General features: G+C 39.5%; 1 pseudogene; it reads left to right on the forward strand.

Annotated features, from left to right (window-relative positions):
- The first annotated feature begins 619 nt into the window (after positions 1-619).
- Positions 620-4,233, forward strand: LOC127665690 (zinc finger and SCAN domain containing protein 4F-like; annotated as a pseudogene).
- The last annotated feature ends 11,623 nt before the right edge of the window (positions 4,234-15,856 follow it).

The following is a 15,856-nucleotide window of genomic DNA, read 5'->3' on the forward strand; positions in this document are numbered from 1 at the left end:
AAACCAGATACACCAACTCTAAAAGAGCAGAAAGTTGGGAATAGCATTAAACTCATTGGTACAGGAACAAATTATACAAGCCTATCTCTGCTTACAAAGATGAGCCCTGTTCAACCTCTGCCTTTTCTTTGTGATTCAGAGACATATTCAAGAAGGTCTCTGGTACTGTCTCAGTCCACTTGCAAGGGTTTGGCCTTGTTCCTTGAAGTATCTGGGGTCCAAAATTCTCCAGAAATGATGACAATTTAACAATTTTAGGACGAGCCACATGTGAAAGCCCAGGCTCAGAAGTCTGAGATAAACGCCAGTCTTGACACTCCCTTCCAGAGTGCACTGTCCCCTTTGAGCACAGTGACATACTATGTGTGATAAGATGTGTTCTGCCCACGGGAAGCATCAAGCATTGCACTAGAGACACAGAGCTGAGTCTGACATAGGATTCCAACTGTGATCAATCAGTAGGGCAGGTATCTCTCCAGTATTTTGTTTGATTTTTTTTCTGATGTAGTAAGGCAATTGTCAGGTAGCTAGTAAACCCACTGTGACAGAAATCGAGAAAGCTCAGCTGAACTTTTACTTCACTTGTCTCTTCTCTTTTTTCTTTATATCTTTTACAGATTCACCAATTGTTGAACCAGGCCTCAAGTAAGAAGACAAACGCCAAATTGCCATAGTTGAATTTTTCTGAGGATTCTCATCACAATGACTTCACAGTTCAGAGAAACCTTTAGGTCCACATCATCATCAAATGACTTTGAATTAGACTACGCAGAGTTTATTTCAACCCAGGCTTCTGCTATGCAGTTGGGAGAAGACATCTCTCACTCAGCAAGATCTCAGGTCAGTGTTTCTCCAAACAACCATGGCTCCCTGGCAAAGCAGGAGCTGTAAACACTCTGGGCGATGTTCACCTCCTGGTTGCAGCCAGAGAAGCAGAGCAAGGAGCAGATGATCTCTCAACTGGTCTTGGAGCAGTTTCTCCTCACTGGGCACTGCAAGGACAAGTTTGCTTTGACAGAGAAGTGGAAATCCAGTGGCAGAAACATGAGGAGATTCATGGAGGGTCTGACTGATGAGTACTTGAAGCCTCCTGTCATGGTGAGTTCCTGGGGTAAGAAATGGTTATGTGGGGAGGAAATGCAGTCACTTATAATAGGAAAAAGTTCTAGGAAGTTGTAGATTTTGTTACTAGGGAGATTGTTCCACCTTACAAATCATTACATGTTGGAATTCGCAGTACTCTAAATTAGCATGAATAAATCAGAAAGGTTACCACCAAATGATTGATGGTTCTAATTAAATGTAGTATAGTTACATTGTTTCAGAGAGACTGTGGCATTGACATTTGGACAAGAATTTAAGGGTTTTAGAGGAAATGCCTTCTGTCTGGAGGATGGCTCAGTCATATTCTAATTGTGAGAACTGTGTTGGAATCTTAGCTCACATCTTATCTCTTGACTCTCACCACTACTCTCTGATCCTGTTGTACCATGAAAAGTTTGTGAACCTCAAAAGCACACTGAGAGCTACATGTAATGCAACTGCATTAGAGTATTTTTATTCAACCTTGACTTCGAGACACAGCAGGAAGTTGGAGCTCTGAGCCTAATTTTAGGCAAGCATTTATAGAGGCAAGAAAGGGGTCTCTAGTCTGGTATACATCTGACTGGGGGGCCATTATGGCCTTTAACATGGTTGGCTGGTACTGAGACCTAAACCATAAGAAGTGAAGTGTCAGGGCCGGACTTGTAGCCTGGGGTGGCAAAATTGTTGGGGAATAACCTGGAAACTGGTGCTAGATGCAGGTATTATTTGGGGGTAGCCTGGAAACCGCTGCTAGTTACCAGCCTGTTTGTTAACTTGAGTATAACCTTAGGTTAGCCTCTCTAAGCTACAGTCTGAACCCAGGAGATTTGGTCTCTCAGTCCCTGTACGTACAAGGCAGACTCTGGGTAGTCAAGTGACTACCTTGCTTTCCAGATTGGCTAATGCTCGCCAGTTAGATGTCCTATCCAGAAAACTGAGGTGCACAACAGCTGAGCAAGGACTCTCATATTGATCTAGCGCTGTCACATCCATTCACAACAGTGTCAGTTTCATAAGAAATGCCTTAACGAATACTGGTGCTTCACTTCAAATTTTCAAACCTTGAAAGATGTAATGTGAATGTAAATACATTGAATCTTCTTCTAGTGGCTGGATTTGTATATTTCTCAGTCAGTGATAAAAATTACCAAGGTGGAGAAAATTTTCAATTTTAATTTTGAGATCCAGGGGGTTCCAAATTAAAGTTTTCTTGTTAAGAACATCTGTGATCAAGGATACTTGTCTAGGGCTAGTAGTCAATGGGAGGGACAAATATATATATATATATATATATATATATATATATATATATATATATATACATTTGTCCCAATGTGTGTGAATATATATGTATATATACACATATATATGTGTATCTAATGTTTGTATATATATATATATAAACACACACAAACACACACACACATTAGAAATGAAACCTCACACACTGTATGATGTCATTGCTATGCAAATCACTTCTTTCATTTTATGTATTTTAGTTTTGGTTTCAGTTTGTTTCTAGGTTTTTGTTTTTGTTTTCCCATTTGAAGTATGGTTTTGTAGTGTAGCCCAGGCTGGCCAAGAACTTGGGTCTAAAACATGATCCCTTTCATAGGTATGGGGACTTTCCCGTCTCCACTGTTTGAGTTCTCCTTGCAGTTGGTTTTATTCCTTGTCCACACTTGAGCTTTGTTTTATATTAAGAATTTCATGGTTGAATCTAAACTCCAAGCAAACAGTCTTGTTCCTCAGAGCGGCAGCAGAGTGCATCCTAGTCAGACAGTGTAGGTGTAGGACTTGATTCAGACAGGTGTGATTTTTGTTTAAGAGTTCAATAATAAATAAATAAATAAAACCTCCCCCTTTTCCAAATTAAAGCTTTCTTGATAAGGACATCTTTGGTCAAGGATTATTGTTTAGGGCAACAGTGTCATGGGAGGGACAAAAAACATATAAGTGTTAAAAGAAAGCCTACTCACACAGAAAAGTGAAGTGACTGATAGGGAGCGGCCACGTAAGGACCAATGGCTGGAGGTGGGAAAGCCTCGGCTACTTCAGAATGACTATGGAGCATCACAAAGTTCCAGGACAGGACTAACCATTGCCTGTCTGAGGCTAGGACGTTACAGGGGCATCCATTGTGCAGTTAACATGGAGACCCTGGGGACGCTAAATGAATATAACAGTTACCCGCCTTTGACCCACTGAAGGAATGCCAGTGGAGACTGTCCCCCACACTGATAGTCTCTCTCACACAGGGCCATCTCTCTTAAGTGGCCTTTGAGAAGGAGCCACCTGTCTGTCTGAGGCCAAGACACCAATGTGGTATCTACTACAGAGTGTGCATAGAGATCCCGAGGATTCCAGACTGAAAGTTACAATTACCTGTAGTTAAGTTCATGACAGTATGAGGGTAAAGACAATCACACAAACTTTTGCATGAATTAAGCAAGCCCTGTTTTATGTCAGACAAGGCTGTTTCTCACAGGTTGGCTTTGAGAAAATCACAGTGAACCAACAGACAGTGGGGTTTATATCCCTCTAAAAACTGATGGTGTAAGGGGAGGTGGGGGGATTGTTTATATAGGAATTTGTCTGAACATTTCAAAACTTGTCAGGGTGGAGGTCAGCTCATACAGCTCATAGTAAGAGTATAGGCTTCAGAACTAGTCAAATTTCAGAAAATGGGCCAAGATATGATCAAATTCAAGTTTTATAAAAAAAACCAAAAATGCAATGATTCTATTTTGACCTTGTAATAAGGTTCCTAACCTTAAGATGGAGTAGCGCTGCTCCTTCACTGCCCAGAGGCTAGAGACTACAGCAGAGGCTCACGGTGGTCACTGGCTTTGTTTACAGGTCCATGTAGCCATGCACGGGCAGGAAGCCCTCTTTTCTCAGAACATGCCCTTAAAAGAAGTCATCGCACATTTGGAGCAACAGAAGGTAGCAACAACTCCCGCACAAGAGAACACAAGGGCACTCTTGGAGATCCCCAAAGATGTGTTCTTGGCAGCAGGGGAGTCAGGCTGGACAGAAGAGGGCTGCCGTGTGATTCTCTACTTGTGTACAGTTTTATCAATTGTCTTATTTGTCACAGGACATGAAAATACAGACGATGGCTGCCAACCCCCCTTGGAACACTAGTGTTGGAAGTGACGGTGTTAATAGTGCTGGAACTGTGAGGGATTCCCTTTGCACCTTCCAGAGAGTGCAATATCAGGTGTTTGAAGACAGGGATGTTTCTTATGGAGTCCCACAGGTTTCCAGAAGAGTAACTCAAGATACTTCCAGGTCCCAGGAAGTGTCCCTGAGGGCACCTTCTTCTGAAGAGGTCCTTATGGACGTACAGGCAGTGTTTCTCTCCCTCACCGAGCAGTCTGAGGAGACTGGAGACGGCTACAATGCTACTGATGTGAGTGGCGGGGTTATTCGTCTCACAAGTGAGGGAGATTCCATTTTCATTATCCAGGGAGAGCAGTACTCTGTACCTGATGTGGAAGGCGTTTCTTACAGAGAGCCTCAGGATTTAAGAATAGCAGTGTGCAGTACCCGCAGGTCCCTAGACATGTCTCTGTGGGCAGCTTCTCCTGGAATTGTCCCTATGGAGGTCCCAGGCTTCCTCTGCAGGCCAGAGCAATCTACCCCTAAGTCTGTCCCTCTTTTCCAGAATCATGAGGCAAATTCCACCTTTAAGGGTAACCAAGAGAGACTCCAGAGAGACCCAAACCATACAAATGCGAGGAATGTCCCAGAACCTTCCCTGCAACCTCTCCATCCACCCGAAAACACACAAGAAGGAGAGGCCATTCTTCTGTAAGGTGTGCCAGACAGGCTTTCACCAAGTCTCGGAACTTCGAGTTCATGAGGTCATACACAAGGCAGGGAAGCCTTTCACATGCGATGCCTGTGGAAGGGCCTTCCGATACAAGACCAACCTGCAGGCTCATGAGAGGATCCACACAGGAGAGAAGCCATACTCCTGCTCCCTGTGTGATAGCAGCTTCCGCCAGTCATCCACATACCACAGTCACCTCAGGAAGTTCCACAAATCAGAATGAAGCGCTCACACCTCCGGGTGAGCAGGGATTCAGCCTCAGGATCTCATCTGCACATTAGAAGCCTGTTAGGGAGTTAGCCAGTTAAGCTCTTTCATTTAACATTCAGATTATTCCTTCCATGTGCTGTCCCATGCCACTGGCATGTGAGGGTAAACATGAAGTTTTTGTCAGTTTGTTCACCAAATTTTTTCAAGTGCCTAAATACTGGCTGTTATCTGATTTTCCAGTAGTAAATAAATGTTGATGGTTCTGTTTCTACCGTGCGTTGTTTCTTGTGCTTTTATGTGTCCTGTGTGTGGATGGGTGCCAGTGTGTGGGGCTATTGTGTCTTACTTTCTACCTCATTTGAGACAGTCTTTTTTAACAATTTGTTCTCCAGGTAAGGTGACCCCAAAGAGCATACAAATCCTTTTGTCTTTGGTCTCCACAGTTGTTAGGATGTTGAAATCTGACAAATGTCTCTGCCTCTAGATCTGCCTTTCAAAAATTATTTTATGTGTTTGTGCTTGAGTGTATATATTTGCACTTCCTGTTTTATGTGTCTATGGATACATCAGATCTCCTGCTTTTGTCTTATTTTGTTTTGACTATTACCTGATCTACACAGAATGTTACCTCGCCTTGCCAGTTTGACCTGCATCCCCCATTGTATTTTCTTAATTTTGGAGGATGTGTTTAATTTTGCATAAAGTTTGGACATTTCTGAGTTGTTTATAGGAAATTTATCCAAGTGTGAATCTATTCCTCATTTGTTTTATATTTTAGGTTGTTTTTCAAATTTAGTTGTAAGTATTTTCTGTATCACAGAGACATAAGACAGGGTTTCTTTGCATGTAGCCTAGCTTTTCTATAAATGACTTGGTAATCCAGGTTCGCCTCAAATTCATTGGTCTATCTGTCTCTGCCTATGCCTCTTGGGTGCTAGGATTAAGGCTTATGACATTGCATCTAGTGAACATATTCATCTTTAGGAAACATCTATTACTTTCCATTTAAATAATAGAGAAAATCTAATTCCATAAAGAAAAAAATTTTAGACGTTTCTTCACTGAGTTAGGCGTATTTATATTTCTAGAAATATGCTTTCTCACATTTTGTCCCTTTGGTGTCATTAGCAATAGGAAGTTAAGTTTCAGCCTGTTTTACCCTGTTGTAGTAAACGATAACGCTACCTTCAAATGGGGCATGAGCCCTGTTCTCCCTTTTATTTCCAACTATGCGGAATCTTTTTATCTGTCATAGGATGCTAAGACAGTAAATCGTATGGAAGCACTAAGCTTCCAGTAACTGACTTCTTCAGTGTGGAGTGCTCACTAGTCATTTGATCGTAGCATCTTCCTTACAGACTTTACTATTCAATAATGTGAAATTTTTCAAATAAATTTATCTATAGAAATAATAGATTTATTCAAATTTATACAAACATTTTACATGAAATTAAACAATATGTAAATGAAGATGAAAAATTAAAAGGCAGAAAGAAGACATGATGGCTCAGGAATGTGTGTGTGTGTGTGTATGTACACACCTTCAATTTTATTTTATATGTATGGGTATATTTCCTGCATGAATGTCTATACCCTATGCATAAAATACCTGAAAATATCAGAAGATGGCATTGGACCCCTTACGAGTGAAATTACTCATAGTTTTGAGCAGCTATTGAATGCTGAAAATAAACCCTGGATCTTCTAGGTGATGGCAACATTCCTTTAACCTCTGAGCCAGCTCCAAACTGTTTTTCTCACATGTAGACACTACAATCCTCCACATATCACCATTGGTTTGAAAACCGTCTCAATGTTACGGAAATGGAGGTTACCTTAAGAAAATTAGCCCCGGAAAGGCCAATGTTACCTTTTCTATGATGTGAATCGGAGTCAAATAGGAATTTCTGAGACGAGGAGAAGCTCCAGAGAGCGGCAGATGGGAACATGGATGAAACACTGCGGAGATGAATGTGACACAGACACATACTGCACACATGTGAAAACACCATGTTGTAACCCCTCAGTATGTACAGTTAATATACTCTAAGTTAAAAAGTAACTAAAACCTGCCACCACAGCCCTGAGGCACACTTGGTTAATTTTACTCCGATGTCGATCTTCATGAGTCCGGTAACATCCACTTTCTAGAAGGTGCATCAAAATATTTTAATTGTGTGAAATTATGCTTCTTGTATATATCTCTTCAAGAAAATACATCTCTGGCCCCTTCCCTTCTCCGGCGGAGTTACATTACTAACATACTTAATTTATAATAACTTTTTCTAGAAAAATTTTTGTTTATGCGAGGAAAAAACTGGGTTTTGCATGTGATCATCTGGTCCCCTGGAGTGCGCGCATCCTCAAAACACAAGTACTTCGTGTTGAACAGAGCTGCATCACCTCCACGGTGAGAGGAAACCACACGAGGGAGCGCTCCCGTTCCGACTTTAATGCGGTTCTTAAGAGGCACTGACATACTGTTTTGATTTATATTGAAATTGAAACCCATAGACCACATGAGAAATCTGTTTTGTATTTTACCAATGTCACCTCTATCTGTACAACAGCTCCAAGAGGAAATCCTAGGCAGATCAAACAAGAGGGTGGTGATGCCCACACCACCCTTTAGACAGATAAATCAGCTTCCCGGTAAGTTACTCCCAGCCTTCCCCAGGAGTTGCTGAGGATCCCCTTAGGTCCTAGGAACCTGAGACAGTACAGTGCCAGCCCCCACTCACAACTTTCCTAGGGAATCACCCAGTGCCTGAAGATTGTGACAGATCACACATCACTTAAATCAACACAGTTTCAAGCAGAAAATTTTCCTTTTCTTGACCACAACTGCAATAGTTACATGAAAATACTTGTAAAAACATGACCCCCTTCAAGAAACTGATGAATATTTAATGCAGTGCAAGCAAGGCAGTAAAAAATATATTCCTGATAACTGGAGGTGTGGAGACAATGTCAATTAAAGCTGTCTGACAATGTTTCTACTCTCATATGCTCAAAAGTTGTGAATAACTTCATCTTTAAGGTAAAAAAAAATTACTAGCAATTAAGAGTGGACACTGGGAAATTGGCAGGGAAAGGGAAATTTTAAGTTGGATTTTGCCTGAAAAGTCTTTAAATTATAAACAAGAGCATTATTAGTTACTCTCAGTCTTAAGTGTGTCAAAAAATAATATGGTTTGTCTTTCTTAATTCACAATCCACTGTTACTTGGAATAATTTAAGTAATGTAAGACTTTCAAAAATAACTTTGTAAGCTATACAAGCGTCTGTCAATTGCATTTTTCAATGTTTTAATTAAGAACATTTAAAGAATTGTAAGCTAAACCAAGGCAGTTTAATTAAACAGATGATAAATAACTTATCTGCACTTCTGATTCTTTTAATACAAATCACTACAATAAATACATAAGATATGTCAGATTATGCATTTGATCAAAGCACTTTGATTTAAGCCTAAAACAGATCCAAATGGTCTAAGGTCATGCATGCACAAGACCCAAGGGCATGTGTGCCCTCCGGGCTCAGCCTTCTGAGTGGGAATTTCCAGACCTCAGCCACAAGCCTCCCCCACCTGGGGCGGAGCACTCTCTTGCTCCTTGTTCTTCTGGATCTACAGTTTCCAGAATTAAGCAGGACCCCGCTGAGCAGGGTGGCACAGTGGAGCCGACACCCACCAAGCAGTGGAGCCAATGCCCTCTGAGCGGACCCTCGGAACCTTGCAGGGAAGGGTCTTGCCCCCAAACCTTAAATTCTCAGTCACCCATTAAACTTTGGACCTCGATCAGCAAATGGGTTGTCCTGGTCTGTCTCTTTTTTGCTGCCTTCCCGTCTATCCGCATCTTCCCTTCCCAGCTGCCTGGTTTGACTGGAGCGGCTGGCTGGCGGCTACAGATGTGACTGCTGGTCTCTAGGCAGTCTTCTAATCAGATCCATTATTCATCAGCTGCAGATGAGACAAGGCACAATCTGTTATAAACAGAGAACTGTTGTAAAAATAGGACAATATCTGATGGGTATTGCATTGAATCTGTATATTGCTTTTGGCAAAATGGCCATTTTAACTATATTGTTTCTACCGATCGATGAGCATGGGAGGTTTTCCCATTTTTTGAGGTCTTCTTCCACTTCCTTCTTCAAATTCATCTGGAACAACAAAAAACCCAGGATAGCTAAAACTATTCTCAGCAACAAAAGAAATTCTGGGGGAATCAGTATCCCTGACCTCAAGCAATACTACAGAGCAATAGTGTTAAAAACTGCATGGTATTGGTACAGTGACAGGCAGGAGGATCAATGGAACAGGATTGAAGATCCAGAAATTAACCCACACACCTATGGCCACTTGATCCTCGACAAAGAGGCTGAAAACATCCAATGGAAAAAAGATAGCCTTTTCAACAAATGGTGCTGGTTCAACTGGATGTCAGCATGCAGAAGAATGCGAATTGATCCATCCTTGTCTCCTTGTACTAAGCTCAAATCCAAATGGATCAAGGACCTCCACATAAAGCCAGGACATCGGTACAGGGAGAAAGTTTCTGAACAGAACACCAATAGCGTATGCTCTAAGAGCAAGAATTGACAAATGGGACCTCATAAAATTACAAAGTTTCTGTAAGGCAAAGGACACCATCAAGAGGACAAATCGGCAACCAACAAATTGAGAAAAGATCTTCACCTACATCAGATAGAGGGTTAATATCCAATATATATAAAGAACTCAAGAAGTTAGACTCCAGAAAACCGAACAACCCTATTAAAAAATGGGGTACAGAGTTAAACAAAGAATTCTCACCTGAAGAACTTCAGATGGCGGAGAAGCATCTTAAAAAATGCTCAACTTCATTAGTCATTAGGGAAATGCAAATCAAAACAACCCTGAGATTTCATCTTACACCAGTCAGAATGGCCAAGATTAAAAATTCAGGAGACAGCAGGTGTTGGAGAGGGTGTGGAGAAAGAGGAACACTCCTCCACTGCTGGTGGGGTTGCAAATTGGTACAACCATTCTGGAAAGCAGTCTGGTGGTTCCTCCGAAAACTGGGCACCTCACTTCCAGAAGATCCTGCTATACCACTCCTGGGCATATACCCAGAAGACTACCCACCATGTAATAAGGATACATGCTCTACTATGTTCATAGCAGCCCTATTTATAATTGCCAGATGCTGGAAAGAACCCAGGTATCCCTCAACAGAAGAGTGGATGCAAAAAATGTGGTATATCTACACAATGGAGTACTATTCAGCCATTAGAAACAATGAATTCATGAAATTCTTAGGCAAATGGATGGAGCTAGAGAACATCATACTAAGTGAGGCAACCCAGACTCAAAAGGTGAATCATGGTATGCACTCACTAATAAGTGGTTATTAACCTAGAAAACTGGAATACCCAAAACATAATCCACACATCAAATGAGGTACAAGAAGAAAGGAGGAGTGGCCCCTGGTTCTGGAAAGACTCAGTGAAACAGTATTTGGCAAAACCAGAACGGGGAAGTGGGAAGGGGTGGGTGAGAGGACAGGGGAAGAGAAGGGAGCTTATGGGACTTTCGGGGAGGGGGGGGCTAGAAAAGGGAAATCATTTGAAATGTAAATAAATTATATCGAATAAAAAAATTCTGAATATTTAATCACTCTTTGTGGATACTATTATCAAATATTTTATGTGTTTATGATGAATATTAATTGTTTCATTTAAACTTCAGAGATAATGCCATATTCTTAAAATACTTTACTTAAAAAATGTATCCCAAATTAATGTGTTTAGTCAAAAGTAACGAATACATTAATCTTCCTTGTTTCCTTTTATGCTTTTTGAGAACATTATTCTCTGTATGTAGCTATGACTGTTCTGGAAATGTCTGCAGACAAGATTAACCTCAAATTCATAGCTCTGTCTTCCTCTGTCTCTTGAGTTGCAGAACGAAAGGGGTCCAACACCACATCCATGGAAAACATTACATTTTAGTAAACATATCTACTATTTTTGAAATAATAGAGAATCCCTACTCACATAAAGAAAAAGTGATGATCATTTTATTTAAGCTAACTATATGAAGTAATTGACTCAATGTATTTCCAGTGTTTCTTGACCACAATAAATTTATTTACCTTTTAATTGAAAGGAAAATGACTTCTGCATGCTTTGCAATGGTAATTTTCCTCATCTTCCAGATAACAGAATGCTTGACAATTCCTCAATAATATTTTATTATGACATTTTGATATACACTGGAACACCCTTAATGCCCAAAGACCTAATTATAGATAGAGCACTTGGCTTTTGGCAACTTCTTGTCTATCGTCCCAAAAGGCATTTGACAAACACTGCCAGATTTTGGATTTAAAGATTTCCTGGAAGCTATTGGATATAAACAGATAATTATCATTTATACTATCAACACTTGTTTCTAATGGTATTAAGAATTAAGACATCACACAGTAGCAAAATTACTGTTTTGAGGTAGCAATGAAAGTAAGTTTATGGTCGAGAAATGCTAAGATAGCCAAAAATAAGAGTTTTCTGATAGTTGTGACACACAGGATGAAAACCACTTTTCTTTAGGAAACCTGATGCTCCAAATTAGACCAGAAACCATGCTAGGGGAACTCCCAGGCCCCATGGACTCAACAAACTCCATTTTTTCCCTAAATGGACACATTGTTAAACTACCCTCTAAATTCTTATATCCATAGCCATAAATTAGTGCAACACTCAGATATCATCATTGAAGCGTCTGTGTGCTGTGAACATGGTTATCACAATGACTAAAGTGCAGAGAATGAGTGACTCGGTCATGCCCAGTCAATAATTAGATCTCTATATCATACCCATCACTGAAGGTTCAGATAACATCATGGACAATAGCATGGAAAGAACTTATGAGTTAGATGTTGTGGATAATTAGAGGCAAACAGTACCTACTGGCTATGACAGGACCACCACAGTCATGAATTCTCAGCTGCTGTGTTTGACTGCATAAGACAGGCACAATACTAGATAGGACAAGCAATTTCCTTGCCTGAGAAAGGGGTTCATGACACCCCAATAATAACAGAGTAGCTATGGACAGTTCCTAACTTTCAGGCAAGGAGAATCAGTTTTCCATAAGAATGTGCCCTCTAGTAAGTCAACCAAAATCCCAGAGGTGGCCTCACAAACCTATGAGTGTATGGGTAACAGAAATAATTTCTTTCTCATCTTGTTTATACTTTGAATAGAGGAAGGCCACTGATTTGTTTGAGTTAAGTTTATATTCAGCCACTTTGCTGAAGTTGTTTATCAGCTTTAGGAGTTCTCTGGTGGAAGTCTTGGGGTCACTTAAGTATACTATCATATCATCTGCAAATAGTAATATTTTGACTTCTTCTTTTCCAATTTGTATACATTTTACTTCCTTTTGCTGCCTGATTGCTCTAACTAGAACTTCAAGTACTATATTGAATAGATAGGGAGAGAGTGAGCAGCCTTGTCTTGTCCCCAATTTTAGTGGGATTGCTTCAAGTTTCTCTCCATTTAGTTTGATGTTTGCTACTAGTTTGCAGTATATTGCTTTCACTATGTTTAGGTATGGGCCTTGGATTACCGATCTCTCCAAGACTTTTATCATGAAGGGATGCTAGATTTTGTCAAAAGCCTTTTCAGCATCTAATGAAATAACCATGTGGTTTTTTTTTTTTTTTTTTTTTTTTTTTTTTTTTTTTTTTTTTTTTTTTTGCTTTAGTTGTTTATGTAGTGAATTACATTGACGGGTTTCCATATATTGAACCATCTGCATCCCTGGGATGAAGCCTACCTGATCGTGGTGAATTATAGTTTTGATGCATTCTTGGATTCGGTTAGCCAGGATTTTGTTCAGTATTTTTGCATTTATGCTCATGAGGGAGATTTGTCTAAAGTTCTCCTTCCTTGTTTGGTTTTTGTTTGGTTTCGGTATTAGCGTTATTGTGCTTAATAGAATGAGTTGGGTAGTGTTCCTTGAGTTTCTATTTTGTGGAAAAGTTTGAAGAGTATCAGTATTAACTTTTCTTTGAAGATGTGATAGAATTTCCCGCTAAACCCATCTGGTCCTGGGCATTCTTTCTTTCTTTTTTTTTTTTTTGACGGGAGACTATTCATGACTGCCTCTATTTCCTCAGGGCATATGGGACTATTTATATGGTTTATCTGATCCTTTTTTAACACTGGCACATGGTATGTATCTAGAATGTTGTCCATTTCATCCAGATTTTCAAACTTTGTTGAGTATAAACTCTTGTAGTAGGATCTGATGATTTTTTTTAATTTCCAGTTCCTGTTGTTTTGTCTCCCTTTTCATTTCTGATTTTATTAATTTGGATACTGTCTCCGTGCCCTCTGGTTAGTCTGGCTAAGGGTTTATCTATCTTTATTTTTCTCAAAGAACCAGCTCCTTGTTTTGTTGATTCTTTGTATAGCTCTTTTTGCTTCTGCTTGGTTGATTTCTGATCTAAGTTTGATTATTTCCTGCCGTCTACTCCTCTTGGGGGTATTTGCTTCCTTTTGTTCTAGAGCCTTCAAGTGCGCTGTCAAGCTATAGTGTAAGGTCTCTCCATTCTCTTTTTGGAGGCAATCTGAGGTATGAGTTTTCCTCTTAGCACTGCTTTCATTGTGTCCCATAAGTTTTGGTATGATGTGTCTTCATTTTCATTAAATTCTAAAAAGTCTTTAATTTCTTTCTTTGTTTCTTTCTTGACCAAGCTATTGTTGAGAAGACCATTGTTCCAAGTCCACATGTATGTGTGTTTTCAATTGTTTTTGTTTGAGCTTAAGACCAGCCTTAGGCCGTGGTGATCTGATAAGGTGCATGGAATATTTTCAATATTTCTGTATCTGTTAGGCCTGTTTTGTGACCAGTTACATGGTTAATTTTGGAGAAGGTACCATGAGGTGCTGAGAAGATATATTCTTTTTCTTGAGGATGGAATATCCTATAAATATCTGTTAGATCCATTTGGTCCATAACTTTTGTTAGTTTCACTGTATCTCTGTTTAGTTTCTGTTTCCATGATTTGAACATTGTTGAGAGTAGAGTGTTACAGCATTACACATACCACCTCCTCCTCTCTGCACTATGCCTGCCATCTAGTTTTAAACCTCTGCATATACTGAGTTTTACTTTCCCTCCAACTTCTCTTTCCTATAAAATTGTCATTTCATGTTATAAAATATTTATAAACTTTTATAAAGTAATTTGACATTTTAAAATAATTTGTCATAAACGTTATTCATCGGCTGTTGCCCTCTTAGTCTCAGGTTCCTCCTCTCGGTTCTTCTCATGAGACAGTGTCATCTTGATTCCCTTGGTCTTCTTCCCACTGTCTTCGGGTCTTCTTTTGCTATTCCCCCCACCCCCGGATGTTTTCTTTTTATATCTAAAAGAAGGCGTTCTCCTTAACCATATCTTGTTATGGCATGCCCACATTGCATTCAAAAATTTCCAAGTGTTACAGAGTATGGGAGAGTAGAAACATAGTCACTCTGCATGTCTTCCGTGCTCCAGAGCAAGGTTTTGAAATGATTCATCTATGCCGTGTGTGCCATTCTTTGTTGGCTTCATGCTATAGAGAACTCCACTGCATGTGCATTGAAGAACTTATATTGTTAGTGACTGGAAAAATCCTTCTAGTGTGAGCTATCATGTAGGATTTTTGTCAATGAATAAAAAATACTTTTCCCTAAATAACTATTCTGAGCTTGTTGAGTTAGATCAGGAGACATGAGCAATTGTTGCTTTTGCAGAGAAGTTCCCAGGAGGCACTTGCAGCACAGCAAACAAACGATTTGGTTCCTAAACCTTTTCCTGACATCCATGGACATTAGCCTCACATGTGGTACATATACATATATATGGACAAAAAATGTATTTACATAAAAGTAAATATTTATTAAAAGACGGCTAACTCACCACTAGACAACTTCCTCCTTTTGAGTTTCATCAGCAATTATATTCAGGATCCTGACAATTTTGAGGTGCTGAAATTAAAGAAATGTTTTCTTCCAGTGATATCCATTCATGGAGCTTAAGATGAGTGTGGCTAATACTCTGTTGTGCTTACCATTGGAAAAAAATCTTCCTTGAAGAACACTCCACATGAATTCTTCTGCAGAATTATAAAAAAAAAATAAGTGTACATATTTATTTCCTTTTATTAGTAAAAAAAAATTATATACACTGCTAAATATTCTTTAGACAGACTTGTGTTATTTAATTAGTTAAATTATCTTAAGAAGTCCTTAAATGTCTAGTTCTGAACATAGGATTTGTAACCTAGGTGTATAATGAAGGTAAGTGGCAAAAGAAAAGCAACAGAAAAAGATATTATGGCCTGAAAATGGAAACTATCAAAAGGAAGCTCTTGCTTCCTAATGAATTATACTTGCACCTTTCCTAAAAAACGGGGACACTTTATCTAGAAGGAAGCAGCTCTCACATTCATTGTATTGCTGTCATATAGTAGAAAGCAGACTCCATATTACATGAGGATATTTTCTGTAGAAAGAAGCAGACTCTACAAGGAAGAAAGCAGTCTATCCTAGCAAGAAGAAGCCTTCACATAGCAGGGTGTGAACCCATTACACATGACCAATTTTGAAATCTCACTTAAAATAAACTAGAAACAGATCTAAGTGCCCTACTTTATCTTTTTCTAAAGTATGTTGTTTCCACTCTCTTGATAT

Source organism: Apodemus sylvaticus, chromosome 15 (genome assembly GCF_947179515.1).
Source record: "Apodemus sylvaticus chromosome 15, mApoSyl1.1, whole genome shotgun sequence".
In the NCBI taxonomy this organism is placed as follows: domain Eukaryota; kingdom Metazoa; phylum Chordata; class Mammalia; order Rodentia; family Muridae; genus Apodemus; species Apodemus sylvaticus.